The 12,975-nt window shown below is 40.2% G+C and overlaps 1 long non-coding RNA gene across 2 annotated transcripts in view; it reads right to left on the bottom strand.

Annotated features, from left to right (window-relative positions):
- Positions 1-774: 774 nt before the first annotated feature.
- LOC141579667 (uncharacterized) overlaps positions 775-12,975 on the bottom strand; it is a 46,655-nt gene continuing 34,454 nt past the window's right edge. The window contains exons 1-3 of one of the 2 annotated variants that reach the window (XR_012511527.1): positions 10,713-10,864; positions 3,239-3,358; positions 775-2,071 (exon numbers count right to left, since the gene is read on the bottom strand). This is a non-coding gene — a long non-coding RNA (uncharacterized LOC141579667). Of the gene's footprint in view, positions 2,072-3,238; positions 3,359-10,712; positions 10,865-12,975 lie in introns of those variants that run through there. The other variant, XR_012511528.1, reaches the window with a different exon arrangement.

Genomic DNA, 12,975 nt, shown 5'->3' with positions numbered 1-12,975 from the left:
TGTAAACATAGTTAATATCCAAGAACTATATGACATAAATGTAATAAAACTATATACTTAAGGCAATTTAAATGGTACATGTCATATGGAATACATTTAATCACAATGAAAAACACGAAGTACTGATATTTGTTACAACAGGGATGAACAATGAAAACATCCTAAGAAAAAGAAGCCATACAGATCACACTCATCCTGTCCCCTTTACTTCAGTCAAAGTTGGGAAAATAAGGGAAAGTCTTGAGAACAGTTCTGGGAAAAAGAAAAAATAAAACATTGGATCGGATTCAGAAAACCCATTGCCATACAGTTGGAGAAGGTGCTGACAGTGGAACTGAGCCTGTGGACTGCATTATGAAGTGAAAACCATAATGAGTCCTCACTTGGATGTTATGTGGTGACACAGAGTGTCTCTATTCAAGATAAAAACACACTAGAGATTGTCATGAGAAGTGGCATGCATGCTACATCAATGATGAGTGAGAAACCTGAGCTTACAGATGAAGAGTACACTGTACTGCTACTGCACATTTTCTGTATGTTTAAAAATATTGGAAAGTAAATAATTTTTTAAAATCAACCATGTCAAAATCATAACAGGAAAGCAGAGAAAACATCAAACTTTACTATAGAGCCCAAGCCTTCTCCAGTTCCAGTTGATCCAAAATGGTTAAGCTAATCATCCTTGCAGGAACCTACATATTATTAAGAGACACTGTAAGATAATTTCATAAGCCACTGTGTCTTGCTTGTTGTGAATGACTTGGATGTGAAAAAAAAAAAAACAGTGGCAATTTTGAATTCTACATTTCCACATCAACATACCAAAAAAAAAAAAAAAAACCTGTTAAAAAGTAATAAATAACTTTAGTAAAGCTACATGATACAATATCAGTACACAAAAACCGATTGACTTTCTATACACTAATAAAGAAGTTTCAGAAAGAGAAATTAATAAAGCAATTCCATTTAACAATTGTACCAAAAAACAAAACAAAAAACCTAGGAATAAAATTAATCAAGCATGTGAAAGGCCTGCACATGGAAAGTTAGAAAACATTGATAAAGAAATTGAAGAGGATACACACAAAATAAAAGCTGTGCTCATGCACTAGAAGAACATTACTGTAACATTCACGAAGCCTAAGCAATGTACACATTAATTGCAAACTCTACCAAATTCAAATGGCATTTTTTTTCACAGAAACAGAAAACAAGAAATCCTACCATTTACATGGAACAAAAAAGAACCCGGAATATCCTAAACAACCTTGAGAAGGGAGAACACAGTTGGAGGCATCTCCTTCCCTGGTTTCACACGACATTAGGAAGCTACAGTCACCAGCAGAGATACAGTAAGATATTGGCACAGAAATAGGCACATGGACCAGAGGAACAGAATACAGAGCACAGGAAAAAACCCATCTTTATGTTGTCAGTTAATTCATGGCAAAAGAGCCAAAAACACAAAATGGGAAAAGGACAGTCCCCTCAATAAATGGTGCCAAGAACATTGGACACCATACCCCCCCCAAATGACACTAGACACAGTCAACACTAAACACAAAATCAAGTAAATCCAAAAATTTTCCACATCTAGCCCCTTCTCTGCTGGATCCTCTGAAGATGGACCTCCTTAGTTGTAATCACACACAGGAAGCCTCTCCCCACTTTCTCCTCACATTTTATTCCCACAGCGATGCCTCCTGGTGATTATTTTAAACATTTTTTTATTGATTTATAATCATTTTACAATGTTGTGTCAAATTCCAGTGTAGAGCACAATTTTTCAGTTATACATGAACATATATATATTCATTGTCACATTTTTTTTCTCTGTGAGTTACCATAAGATCTTGTATATATTTCCCTGTGCTATACAGTATAATCTTGTTTATCGGTTCTCCTGGTGATTCTTGAAGACATCCAGCTCCTGTCTGGGTGGACTTGGTTGGTCGAGCGTTATCCTGAAGCTGAGACCATGGTGGCTCCTGAAGAGACCCAGCCTCCACCAGCCCCGCAAGAAGCCAAGTTCCCACAGGAGCCAAACCCACCAGTGAGACACGTGCACCTTGAGGGTCAGAAAGACAGTTTGGCAGTTTTTTCTAAAGCTATTCAAGGCTCACCTGAGAATTCAACATTGCACCTCTAGTATTTAGACAATTGCTTTGAAAAAGTGTTCAAATAAAAACTAGCATGCAATTATGCACAGCAACTCTACTCATAACGGCAAAACTTTAAAATATGAGGATGTCCTTCCGTGCACGAATACATAAGCAAGCTGGGGCACACCCATGGAAAGAGGGCAAGTGACACCCTGAAATATATCTCTTTGGCATGAAGATTACAATGGGTAGATTTCTTAAAAAATAAGACACATGAAACTCTATGATACCCAAGTCAAGACTGCCTTTTGTCTGGCAAATTTACATTTATAAGGGAAATCTCCACTTGAAAAGTAATTTCCCTTTCTGTACCAGGCATAGAAGGAAGATTAAACCTCAGGAAACTTGTCAATAGAGAAGGCTAAGATTTAAATCTATATAACGAACATAACCTTCCTTTCTTTTGGTATTAGAGAAAGATGGCATTTCAGGTGATGTCTTGGGCAATCTCAGGGAATTACTCAATTTCCTGGGCATCTCCCATGCTGAAAGTAGGCACACAAGTTCTTGAATTTGTTTGTACAATTATGTAAAAGTAGTTAATACCACAGAAATGTGTACTTGAAATGATTTCAATTAAAAGTGTCATATTATGTATTTTTAATCACAATGAAAAAAATGTAGGAATGTAGTACTGATACTATTTACACCATTAATAAACACTGAAAAGCTCCATAGTGAAAAGAGCCATAAATTTCTCCCATATCACATGATCATCATGTGTGCTTTACATCCGTCAAGGTTGTCAAAGTGAGAGTCTCAGTAACAAACCCAGAAACAGAGAACAGCAGCTGCACCAAGTGGTGGCAGCTGAAGGGGCCAGCGGGTCACACAGTGATGCGGACGCCACACGGCTTCTTCACTGGTGGGTTATATGACGGCTCCTCAGGAGACTACCCCTGTTTGGGGTAAAACACCCTATGGTATTTTGTATAAAGTGGCAACAGTGAGTAGTATTTACCATCATAGAAATTACTGGAAAGTCCATTACTTTTCAAAACAACCATATCAATACCATGGCAGAGAAGCTGATAAGACAGACATCAAACCTTGCTATAGAAGACAAGACTTACCTAGACCAAGGTCAACCAAAGTTGTGATGCTCATTGCCCTTGTAGGAGTCCACTTGTTATTAAGAGGCACTGTGGGATGAGTACACCTGTAGCCAGCAAGTCTTGGATCCTGTGCACGACCTGGGATGCAGGAGAAACAGTGAGATTTTAAAATTACAATTTTCCACAACACTTAACAAACAGTCATTAAAATAAATAAATTCAGTTAAGTTCCATATGAAATCAATATAGAAAAATCAGTCGCATTTCTATACACTAATAATAATAAACCATTAGAAGGAAAATTTAAGGAAACAATCACGTTTATAACTGTATCAAAAAGAACAAAATATCTAGGAATTTAACCAAGGATGTGAAAGACCTGTGCTCAAAAAACTATAAACCATTGAAAAAGAAGTTAAAGAAGACAAAAATAAACAGAAAAAATATTTTGTGCTCCTGGATTGGAAGAATTACTATTATTAAATTATTGATTCTATCAAAAGATATCAACAAATTCACTGCAATATCAATATAATATTCAATGATATGTTTCATTGAAATAGAAATAATAATCCTATTATTAATATAGAACAACTAAAGACCCTGAACAACCAAAGAAGTTCTGAGAAAGAAGGACACAGCTGGAGGCATCTCCCTCCCTAGCATCAAACTGTATCACGGAGCTGTAGTAACCACAACAGTGAGGAACTGGCACAAGCACAGACACACGGATGAGAGTAACAGCATAAAGAGCCCAGAAATAAACCCTCATGGCTGTGGTCAGCTAATTCATGAAAATGGGGCCAAGGACATACAAAGAGGGAGGGATACTCCCCTCCATAAACATTGCCAGGAAAATGGGACACCATGCACCAAAGAACATCACTGGTCACCATCTCCATTGCACACAAAACTAACTAAAACCCCACAGTTTTCCACATCAACCTATTTCTGAGGTTCCTCTGAAGACAGAACTCCCCTGAGCAGTCAGCTGCACACAGGAAGCTTCTCCTGACTTTTTTTTTTTTCTCTTATTGTGCCTTTTCACAGCAATGCCCAAGAAAACTTAGCCCATGACAGCATGGATACAGCCCCACTGTCTAAAAGCCCTGATAGTCCTGAAGAGACCAAGCCCCTGCCGGCTGTGCAAGGGGCCAAGTCCATGGGCAGAATGCACCTGTGCCCTGTGGGTCAGAGGTGGATTTGGCACCCCACTGCAGATGATCAGAAAAGTTCAGGGAATGCTGATCTCACAAAGCCCAGAGACCTCACCCTGAATGCAGTTCTGCTGTACATAGTGCCTTTGGAAATCCAAACTGAAACACAGCCAAATAGCTCACTATGCTGTCTCAAAAACTGGCTAAGGAGCAATTAATTAAAAAAAAAACATATAGAATGAAGAGAACATAGACACAAACTTTACAACTGATAGTGAAGTTCACTCAAGATTGCCCATAGACAAATTTAAATGGCAAGACTACAAAAGTCTTAAAAGTAAAAGGGAGAAAATCTGTAAGACCTTAGGTCTTGTGATGAGTTTTAACTCACAACAACAAATGCCTATCAACAAATCAACACAAAATTAATAACGTGGACTTTATAGAACTATAAACTTCTACTCTGTGAAAGGTCTTACTCATAAAGGCAAAAGAGAAACCACATACAAGGAGAAAGTATTTGGAAAATGCGTATCTGATAAAGCATTTGTACTCAGATTATACCAATAAAATCTAGAACAAACAACTCCACTAAAATGGGTAAAGATAGAAACAAACGTCAAGCTAAAGAAGGTATACAGATAGTAAATAATCATGCAAAAATATATTCAAGATCCTAGTGGAAAACAGGTATGGCCAACTTTGGAAGACAGTTTGGCAGTTTCTCCCAAAGCTAAGCATTCTCAACTTAGAGTCCCCCCAAAAGCCAGCTCTTGAATTTAGACATCTGCTTTGAAAAACTGTTCAAACAAAAACATCAAGTAATGCACAGGAGGTCTATTCATAACGGCTTAGAAACTCAAGTGATCAGTATGCCCATCTGTAGGTGAACTCACAAGTAAAGTAGTGCATATTCATGTCACAGGGAGCAGAATATGCCACCCCCCAAATAGGTCTGCAGCCTAATGACTACTACAATATGAGTAATTTTTTTTAAAGACTCTCAGAAAACTGAGTAGAGGTTGCCATTTTGTGAGGGACATTTTCATTTTTTACAGAAATATTACAGAAACAATTCAATTAAGTGATCAAGTAAGTGGTAGTGTCACAGGATGGAATACAGGATGTAACAAAGAATCTGTATTAGAAGTGTGTGAAAACACTCACTGCTGCTGGTGGAGCAGAAGGGGCCAGCCTCAGTAACTGCAGGAATGAACGGAATGTGTAGACTACAGGGAAAACATATTGCACGTAAACAGTGGGATCTGTAAGATCCATCCCACAGGGGCAGGAGCTAAGAACGCTGAAACCACTCATCTGGAGCAGAATGAGAAATGAATTGCATGGACTGAAGATGGTGGGAACCAGGGTTCTACTGTCTGACTGGGAGTTACAGATAAGTGGGGGGGAGATGTACACTATCCATAAGATAATGGATCAAGTTGGAGGCATCAGTATAAACCTGTCTTCTGCTTAATATGAATACAGACATTTCCACATAGAAATCTTTACAATTAGGACTGTATACTATTGGGGAGGGGGAAATTTCACTCTCTATCCCTCTTGACTTCTTGTGGCTGGACTAATAATAAAACTAACATGAGACAGAGCAGTGGAAGAAAAAGACAATTTAATTCCTACACACAAAAGTCTCATAGAAATGAGAAGTAAGAAGTAGTAAAAACAGGCTGATTTTATACATCTAGAAAACTAAAAATTTGTTAGGAATTGACAGCCTAAAGAAATGTAGTTTTTGGGTACTCAATGAAAAACCTAAACAGAGTTTGGGCTTGGGGTGGTAAATTAAAGAAGTTACGAGATATGTTTATATGCGCCTCTGAACTTTTCACATGACAGGCTTATTTCCTGCTTTTAGGGAGCGGGGGTCAGAGCGTCCCTCTTGCTTTGACCATTTCTAAGTAACTTAAATTTAAAACACTATGTGGTTGAGGCAGATTGGGGTGGGGTGGGTGGATGATGGTCCCTGAGCAACAACAATACACTAAGGTGGGAACATATGCACACATTTCCTTGCATTGTCAGCTGAGAACATTTTCCTCCCATATGTAAGTTCTTAATACCATTCTTTAATTAAAGGAATCAGGACTCTCTGAAGAAATGGCTTATACTAGGACTGAGACAGTGAATATATGAGCCAGGATCATCTTGAATCTTGTATCAGAAAGTAAGGAAGTACCAGGGCAGAAAAAAACCCAAAATATGGAATGATCGCAAAGGAAACAGGAGCCAATGAAAGAGTTCTCACTAGCCAAAGCAGGAATAAACTGAGCAACCAAACCTGTAGTGCTGGATTATAACCAAAAGACTAAAATAACTATTCAGGTGTCCACAATGGTGAAGTAAAATGATGACATAGGTTGTTGGGTTTTTTGTTGTTGTTGTTGTTGTTGTTGTTGTTGTTGTTGTTGTTGTTTAATAGATGGGATTGAATGGAGAGCTCCTATGCAGAAGAATTCCTAATAATCCATGATATCCATCAAGGAGGTGGAGCTAAAGCCCCCTCTCCTGAAGTGTAGGTTCCACATAGTGACCTTCTCCTGCTTAGGTCAGAAGCAAGAAAAGTCCGAGATACCACTGCTGGGCATGTATCCAGAGCAAAATTCTAATATGAAAAGACACATCCACTAACTGATTTTTTTTTAACACAGTGGGCAACATTAAATTGGGGGGAAAAGTGTGTTTTTCAACAAGTGGTGCCAGGCAATTGTCTATCCAGTGAAACTTTTTCATTTCTAAGAGAAATGAAATTGGATCCCTGCTTCATACCACATGCAAAATTAACTCAAGATACATAAAAAGCTTAAATTTTAAGAGTGGTAAAGTGACAATCAGCCCTCATCTGCTGATTCCACATTTGTAGGATCAGTCACCTTCAGATAAAAAAATAGTAACAATTTGAGAAAGCTCCATAAAGAAAAACTTGAATTTGTGGCATGCCAGGAACTATTTAAATAACACTATACTTTCTTCAAAATTATTTATATATCATTTACATTGTATTACTTACTATAAGTGATCTAGAGATGATTTTAAGAATACAGGAAGATGTGCTTAAATTATTTGCCAATACTACACCATTTTATATAATGGATTTGAGCACTGGCAGATATTTAGTATCCACAGGATGTCACATATAGGGAGGCAAGCTGTATAAACTCTCAAAGAAACAATGGGGATGAGTCATCATGACCTTGGATTTAGCCATTATTTTAGATCTGATAGCAAACACAAGCAAAGAAAGAAAAAAATAAAGTGCCTTTCCTCAAAGTTAAAGACTTTTGTACATCAAAGATGCTATCCAGAAACTGAAAAGACAGCACACAAAGTCAAATAAAATATATGCACATTATATACTTGAAAAAAAATTTATCAAGAATATATCAAGAACATTTACAGCTCACAAAAAGACAAAATAAACCCAATGTTTAACATGGTAAAAGGACTTAAATAGACCCTTCCCCATATGTAAACAAACAAACAAAATCTACAGTATATTGTATATTGGTATTTACATGCAATATAATGTATATGTGCACTCAAACAGTAATAATTCCACCTAATAAAAATGAAAAAGAAGGAAATCACCAATAATTTAATAAATTAAATTAAATACATTTTTAAATAGACCCTTCTCCGGACAAGACAAATAGTCAACAAGCACATGAGAAGATGTTAAAAATCAGTCATGATGGAAATGTAAATTAATACCATAATGCCATATCCTTTCAAGCACACTAGAAGCCCTACAGTCAACAAAACAAAACAAAACAAAACAAGAAAAATATTGGCAAAAATGTAGAGAAAATGAAACTTTTAAACGTTACTTGAAAAATTGGAAAATGGTACAATTCAAGTTTCCAGTTTGGCATTTCCTCAAAAAGGTAAAAAATACAGTTACCTTATGGTTCAACAATCTAACTCCTAGATATAGACCCCAAAACATTAAAAATAGGTGTTAAAACAAAAACAAAAAAAAAAGGGACATATTCATAGCAGCACTATGTGCAATGGCCCCAAAGGTAGAACAATTGAAATGTCCATCAAAGGCTAAACAGATAAACAAACAGGGGACATCCATAAACTGCCATATTATTCTGCCATATGAAGTAATAAAATGGTGCAGCCACGGTGGAGAACCATATAGGAGTTCCTCAAAAACTTACACATGTGATTGGCATGTGGTCCATCAATTCCACTTCAGGATATATGTTCAAAATATTTGAAAGCAGGAACTGGAATAGAAATGGGTACACCCATATCCATGGCAGCACTAATCACAACAGCAAAAGGTGGAAATAACTCACCTGTCCATCAACAGATGAATGGATAAACTAAATGTAGTGTATACACAATGGGATACTGCACAGCCTTAAAAACTAAGGAAATTATGACACATGCTGCAACATGAATAAATCTTGAAGTCACTATGCTAAGTGAAACAAGCCAGACACAGAAGGACAAATATTACATGATTCCCCTTACACAAGGCATCCAGAGAAGTCAGATGCAGAGGCAGAAAGAGTGTCCTTGCCAGGGGCTGAGGGGAGTCAGTGTTCACTGGACACAGGGCTTCACTTGGGGAAAATGAGTAAGTTCTTGAGATGGATGGTGAGGCATCTGTACAACAATGTGAATCTAGTTAATACCATAGAACTGCATAGTTAAATGGTTTAAATGGTAAATGTTATGTTCTGTATTTTTAATGACAATGAAAAATGTGAATGAATCACTAATGATTCAAATTGGATAAAGATTGAAAACATTCTAAGTGAAAGGAGACACACAGAAGAGGCCACCCAGATTGTATTCATCTTGTGTGCCTTAAATCCATTAAGATTTTGAAAAAGAGGGAAACTCTCAGTAATAGTTTCAGAAAAAGAAAACTGGCACAGAATGGAAAAAAGGATATCCGTAAGTTGGGGCAATGGGGAAGGCTGAAGTGGGCCTGTGGATGCGATTACAAGGTGAACCATACAATTTCTTCATTTGGGGTTTATGTGCTGGTTCCCTGAGAAAGTATCCCAGTGTTAGGTAAAACTCACCAGAGTATTTTATGTGAAGTGGCAAATGCAAGTAGTGTGTAATGCTACTTAAAGTATTTTATAAAGAACTTTATAAGAAAACTTTATAAGAAACTTTATTAAAAACTAATTACTTTTGAAAACAACCATGTCAATACCACACCAAAAAAGCAGAGAAGACATCACATTTCCCTACAGAGGCCCACCCTTAACGCGATCCAGTTCACCCAAAGTGCTGATGCTCATCGCCCTTGCAGGAGTCCACATGTAACTTAGAGGCACTGTGGGAAGATTAGGAGCCACTGTGTCTTAGGTGCTGTGAGGGACCTGGATGGAGTCCAAACAGGGTAACTTCTGATTTCTAGTTTTCCACATCAAACCATCAAAATATTCTTAGAGCTAATGAATCAATTGCAGTAAGGCTACAAGGTACAAAATCAATACACAAAAATCAGTTGCTTTTCTATACATTAATAATGAAACATCAGAAAGAGACATTTTTGTAAATCCCATTTACAATTACATCCAAAAAAAAATACCTAGGAATAAACTGAATCAAGGGCGTGAAAGACCTGCACACTGAAAATTCTAAGACACTGAGGAAGGAAACTGAACAGACGCAAATAAGTGGAAGGATACCCTGTGCTCATGGACAGAAAGAATTAATGTTGTTAAAATGTCCATTCTACCCAAAGCAGTGCTAAAACTCAAAGCAAGCCTCATCAAATCACTGTGCCCCACACCAGAAAATAACAGAACATCATGAATTGACTATACTTCAATAAAATAAAATAAACTTCAGTGGTATTTTTCACAGAAACAGAACAAACATTCCTAACATTCATGTAGAAACACAAAGGACCCTGAACAGCTGAAGAGATTCTACAAAAGGGAAACAGGCTGGAGGCATCTCCTTCCCTGGCTTCACACTGCATTACAAAAGCACAGTCACCAAAAAATTGTGGAATTGGCACAACAACAAGGACATGGACCAGAGAGAGTCTGCAAATAAACCTACGGGGATGTGGTCAGTTAATTCACAAGAAAGGAGCCAGGAACCTGCACTGGGGAAAGGACAGTCCCCTCGATGAATGGTGCTGGGAAAACTGGACACCACGCAGCAAAGAAGGACACGGCACACTGTCTGCACCACACACAAAACCTGACTAAACCCCACAGCTTCCCACATCCAGCCCTTCCTCCGCCGGGGCCTCTGAGGATGGCCTCCCCTCAGCCGTCAGCCCCTCACAGGAAGCTTCTCCTCACTTTCCCTCACTTTTCCTTCCTCCTCACCTTCCCTCAGTGCAGCACCTCCTGTTGGGTCCTGAGGAGACTGGGCTCCTGTCAGCGGGGACATAACCCCCTGTTGTCCTGAAGCCCCGGCAGGTCCAAAGGAGACGTGGTTCCAGGCAGCTGCGCAGGACGCCAGATCCTCAGGCAGAACGCAGGCGAGTTCCCGCCGCAGCTGGGGGAGGCGGGCTCCCGGCCCAGCCAGCCAATGGGAAAGCGCGGACCCAGCCACCCTCACAGCCAGTGGAGGCCCCGCCCTGACAGCGGCTCTGCTCAATCCTTTAAACTGGAAATTCAAACTGAAATGGAGCCAAATATCCATAACTTCTCCAAATACTTAAGAAACAATCAATTGGAAGCCATACGGAATGAAGTGAATGGAGACACAAACTTTAAACCTTACACCCTTGTTTGCTGAGCTTTCATGACTTCCACCCTCCCCAAGGCCTTGCTTTTGTTTTTAGCTGAAGGTGATATTTAAGGTGATGCCTTTGGCCTTTTCAGGGAGGGGCTCAGTTTTCTTGGGTATCTCCCCTGTATACAGGAGGTATACATGTTATTAAACTTGCTTCTTTTTCTCCCTGTAATCTGTCTTATGGGGGGGCGGTGTTAACCAAGAACCTAGAAGGGGAGAGGGAAAACTGATTTTCCTCCCACACACTCGCAGTGGAATACTCCTCAGCAACAGACATTAAACCATCAACCCACAGAAAGACATGGGTAAATCTTACTTGTATGTTACTAAGTGAAAGAATCCAGTCTGAGGAGGCTGCACATAGTATGATCCTATTTATGACAATCATGGAAAAGGCACAATTATATACATAAGCAGATCATAGGGTGGGGTTGGGGGGCTGAAGTATCCCATGTGAAACTTTAGCTTGGTGTCAATGTAAGTATGTCTAAGCCCACACCTTTGTACAGCCCAAAGGTCAATCATAATCTACTCAAGTTGAGCTATTTAGGGTGTAGCACCATCGCAAGATGGAACACACAATGTGACAGAATCTAACTGTATTAGAAATAGGTGTAAAAACTCAGTCGGTGGTGGGGCAAAAGGTGCTGACCTCAGTGAACTTTGGAAATGCACAGAACAGTTCTGCAAAGGCAGAATGGACCACTGTTAACCTGTGGGCTTTGTATTATAGAGTTCTTTCCAGGGTGTAGTAGCTAACAATTCTGAAACCACTGTGAATGGAACCTGGAAAAGAGAGATGAGTAGATAAAGGGCAGGCGGTGGGAGCCAGGCTCCTCGCTGTGGGAATGGGAAGTCACAGATGAGCAAGGGGAGAGCCTTGGCCCCCATACTCCTGAATCTGAGCTTCCTGGACAGATGGTGTGGGGAGTGGACTCGCCAGGGGAAGGCACAGTTCTTTACCCTGGGAAGGTCCTGCAGATGTAGGAACCACACACACCTTCCTTTCCCCCATACCTGCTGGAAACACTCAGGCCTTTTAAATCAGCTAATGCAGCTTTTCAGACATTCTCACCCCGAGGCAGATAAAGGAACGTGAGGGTCTTGCACCACCCCCAAGCTGTCCCTGGAGGGTGGAGCCAGGATGGGGTAACTGGATCTCTGACCAGCAGGCCAAAGCAAGGAAGAAGACCAGTCCTGAGGGCAGGGGTCTCCTGAAGTCTGTGAGCCCGGTGCCCTGATGGGATTCATTCCCTGTGGGGACATGGGCGGGGCCTGCAGTGGTTCTGTTTTCCACCTGTGCCCCTTGAATGAGGTCAGGGCAGAACTGGACTCAGGGATCCCCTGGCAGTGTTTCAGTCTCACACAGTGGCTTTATAAAGGAACAGGAGAGTGAAGCTGAGCACCTGACAGCCACTCCTCTCTGGCTCTGAGCTGCTTCCATCAGGACCACAGTCCCCTGCATGGAGTCTGCTGTAAACCACCTGCCCCAACCTGGGCTCTCCTCTTCCTCCCTGGATCCCACTCCCAGGCCAGATGCATCTGTCTAACCACTGCATCCTCCTCTCACCTTGAGGCTGACAGGCTCCACACAGGACTGTTGTCCTGCCACTCCCCACACCCCAGGAGGCAGCCCCACCTTCCCTGTTTGCTGAGCCAAGACACCTGGGTCTTCCCAGTCCCCCACTTTCCTTGTGCCTTGGTGACTGCCAGCTCTTCCTCCCAAAATCCCAGGTGGTGTTTTGCAGGAATTGACAACCAATCTAAAATTCATGTGGAAAAGGCAAGGGGCTCAGACTAGATAAAGGAATCTTGAAAAGGGAGAACAAATTTGTAGGTATGGAAAGCCAG

Source organism: Camelus bactrianus, chromosome 13, assembly GCF_048773025.1.
Source record: "Camelus bactrianus isolate YW-2024 breed Bactrian camel chromosome 13, ASM4877302v1, whole genome shotgun sequence".
Lineage (NCBI taxonomy): Eukaryota > Metazoa > Chordata > Mammalia > Artiodactyla > Camelidae > Camelus > Camelus bactrianus.
This window is presented reverse-complemented; position numbering and strand designations above follow the sequence as displayed.